This window comes from Dendroctonus ponderosae, unplaced genomic scaffold (genome assembly GCF_020466585.1).
Source record: "Dendroctonus ponderosae isolate FM_Combo_2020 unplaced genomic scaffold, Dpon_F_20191213v2 Dpon_F_20191213_11, whole genome shotgun sequence".
In the NCBI taxonomy this organism is placed as follows: domain Eukaryota; kingdom Metazoa; phylum Arthropoda; class Insecta; order Coleoptera; family Curculionidae; genus Dendroctonus; species Dendroctonus ponderosae.
The window spans coordinates 3,728,115-3,731,842 of record NW_026017213.1 but is presented as its reverse complement, the minus strand read 5'-3'; positions in this window follow the sequence as shown (position 1 = coordinate 3,731,842).

Sequence of the window (3,728 nt, the reverse complement as noted above, 5' to 3'; positions counted from 1 at the left end):
ATTTCATTTAATTAATGTATAATATACTGAGCTAAGATTGTCGGTATCCGATCTGAAATTCATAGCATTGTTATGTTTTTTAATCTGTATCATTTCATGGCCTCTTCTCTTATTATAATTACTCTCGTTAGTCAGTATTTTTGTGTTATCAAAATCAAAATTATGCAACTTCTGTTGTGTATGCTGTGCTAATGCTGTACCATTTTCGTTATTTTTTCTTAGGCTATACTTATGTTCGTATATTCTTTTCTTTAGATATTGTCCTGTTTGACCTAGTATGTGTTATCACAATTCAAACAGTTTATTTTGTAAATTACATTAGGCATGTCTAACGTGTCAATTCTAGGTTTAAATTTTGTGAAACTTTGATTTGCTAAGGTGTTTTTATGATATCAAGTATATATCATTACGATATATTCCGGAAATTAAAATAAAAATAAAAAATATATTCAAACCACATAATATTAACATAGCAGAAAAAACTAAAAACACCTTAGCAAATGAATGTTTCACAAAATTTAAACCTAGGATTGACAAGTTAGACAAGCCTAATGTAATTTACAAAATAGACTGTTTGAATTGAACACATACATAGGTCAAACAGGACAATATCTAAAGAAAAGAATATACGAACATAAGATAGCCTAAGAAAAAATAACGAAAATGGTACAGCATTAGCACAGCATGCACAACAGAAGTTACATAATTTTGATTTTGATAACACAAATTAACGAGAGTAATTATAATAAGAGAAGAGTCCATGAAATGATACAGATTGAAAAACATAACAATGCTATGAATTTCAGATCGGATACCGACAATCTTAGCTCAGTATATCATACATTATATAAATGAAATAAACATAGAATATTAACTAACACCTGGTATATTGAAAAATTTTGCAAACCAAAAATAATATTCTCAGAATTCAAAGAAAAATAGCTGAAAATAAAAGAAATCAATATAAACAATATTTTATTCGCTTTGTGTCCAAAATGGACAAAATTAATACTCCAAATGTATGCCAAGGCTTAAAGCAGCAACAACGCTACACGTGTAAGTAAAAATATTTAAGCATCTCAACAAAGAATTATAGTCTCTTCCCAAATTTGATTGTCCTGACTAATCACCTGTTAGGCCTAATTAATTTTAGAATGTTTTAAAGTGTTGCAACTGTGATGTATTTTAATGTGCGATATGATGAGGCTGTTGACGAACTGTGATTGTTTTTTAAATTAATGAAATTATTTTTTTTAACTATGTTATTTTAGAAAAACTGATGGTGGTGGAAAAATACACCGAAACATATTTTAATTGATAAATAAAGACAATAAATGACTGAAACCCAGGAACTAATTTTGATTTGGTTCTGTTTACTGGATTATTGACGCCACAATTTTTAAGATCTATCTTGTTTTCACCGTTTTTTTTCCTCAACTTTTCTGAAATTTCGAGAAAATCGGAAATTTCTGGACAGTCATTGTCCTGTCCGATTTGAGACATCCCTTTCCTCTGTATATCAGAAAGGGTTGTGCATTTACAGCAAAAAACTAAATGTTCTGCTTGCTGACTTTTTTCGTTTCTGCTGGTACTTATTTTCAAGTTTAGGTATTTCTGGACAGTCCGTGTCCCGTCCGATTTTAGTGTCATCCTCTATAATCACTTTTGGAAGATTGATGTATCCACAGAAAAATAGTGGTCGTCCAACTTGTAGGATTTTTGACGACAGCAATTTTATAATCTACCGCAATTTTATTGGTTTTTATCTTCAAATTTAGGGATTTCTGGACAGTCCCGTACGATTTGAGGGAAACTTGTCCTATGTACACTTAGAAGCGTTATGTATCCATACGTTACACTTTGACAGATACTTTCGGAAGATTTTTGGTACCCACAGAAGAAAATGCTACGCCAACTTGTAGGATTGTTGAAGCCAGGATTTTTTAAAGCTACGCAGCTTTTGCTACTTTTTCTCTTCAGGCTTAAGAATTTCTGGACAGGGCGTCTCTTGTCGGATTCTGCTCGCATTTATTCTGGATTTATCAGAAAAATTGGTGTATCCACAGGAAGAATACTCAAGCTTTTGCTTCTAGGACTGTTGAAGCCAGAAAATTTTTGAAGCTGACGCGTTTCCACTGTTTTTATCTTCAAGCTTAAAAATTTCTGGACAGTTCGTGTCACACTCAATTTCACTCCAGCTTTTCACGAACAATCTAAAAGCGTTTATGTGTTCACAAACTGGTTTTCATTTCCAGTCGTCATCAGAGACTTTGACAAATTTTCAACAGTGTGTTGGGTTTGCAGAGTTGATTTTGCAGGGCGAAGTTAGGCGTTTTTTCTGTAAGGAGCCAGTTGAGCTAGAAAGCGACTTTTTTCTGCGACTCTTAGTCAAAAGCGCTAGTGTGAATCATGTCGAAGAAAAATGGCATTCAAGGACGAAAGAGATAAGTAAAAGTTATAGCGGCATAAAATGACAATTTTCTCCAAAAGAGCTCTCACTAGCGTTTGTGACTAAGAGCGCTGTTTGTGTAGAAAACCTTGTCCTTTCAAATAGTAGGTATCCTTAAGTGGTTATTTTCTCCAGTGGCGCAGACGTTGCAGGTGCAAAAACTCGATTTAACCCCAAAACTAACCCAAACTAACTGATCCAAAACTGCGATAAAACGCTCTTAACTTAACCGCAACTATTGACGAACAATGTACAAAATTTCCGTTGACCACCTTCAATAATGCTGGAATTATTAAAATCATATCCCATAATAAACCCACTTTTTTGGTAACAAAGTCCATGAAAACCCTTAAAAACGTTTTCAAAATTAAATCGTCAAAACACTCACCTAAATCTTAAAATCTCAAAAGTCCGGTCCTGTTGGCTAGTGGATGCTGATGTTTGAAGTGACAGCAAATGTCACAACGGAAAAATTGCGATTTTTCTGCAACCGACACTTTTCCGGGTGGCAAAATGCAACAAAACGGTACAAGGAAATTTGCTTTTTCAGAAAATCCACACCATTTAGACGAAAAATGGAGAAATCCGTGCAATTTTCGAATTTTGAACGGAGCTAATTGCGTACAGTCTTTTAAATCCGCCATTAAACAATTGACTGTCGCCGCTAAACGACAGGGGTGGATCAAGTTTATTTAAATTGCTTTAAAAGCTATTTTGCCCTTGTTTTCAACGCTGCTGGAGAAAATGGAGACTCTTTGTTGTAATTGGCGTGTGGTTTCCCATACAAAAATGCGCGCATAATCCAAGTTTTAGGGAAGAAAATCGATTTTTTTGCAAAAAAACACTTAACTTAATGCGCTGTAAAAAACTGTGAATTTTTAAACAGTAAAAGAAAAACTTAGAATTTTGGCTTCTCGTATACTTAAAAAATCATTAAAACCGAAAGTCTGGTTAACTAAATTTAGAACCGGATATCTCGAAGACGGTTGCTTTTCCGGTTGCACTCAAGTAAACCTTTTCTGTTGCAAATCGTGGAAGAAACAAAAAACACCGCATTGCACGCGAGTATATCGGGTGACAAAAAAGTTATAGCCAATTGAATGCAAATATTTCTGGACAGTTTGTGTTACACTCGATTTCACTCCAGTTTTTCACGAACAATCCAAAAGCGTTTGTGTCTCCACAAATTGGTTTTCATTTCCAGTCGCCATCAGAGACTATTTGACAAAGTTATGCGTTTGTTTCGTCAGGAGCCAGTCGAGTAAGAGAGTTACTTTTT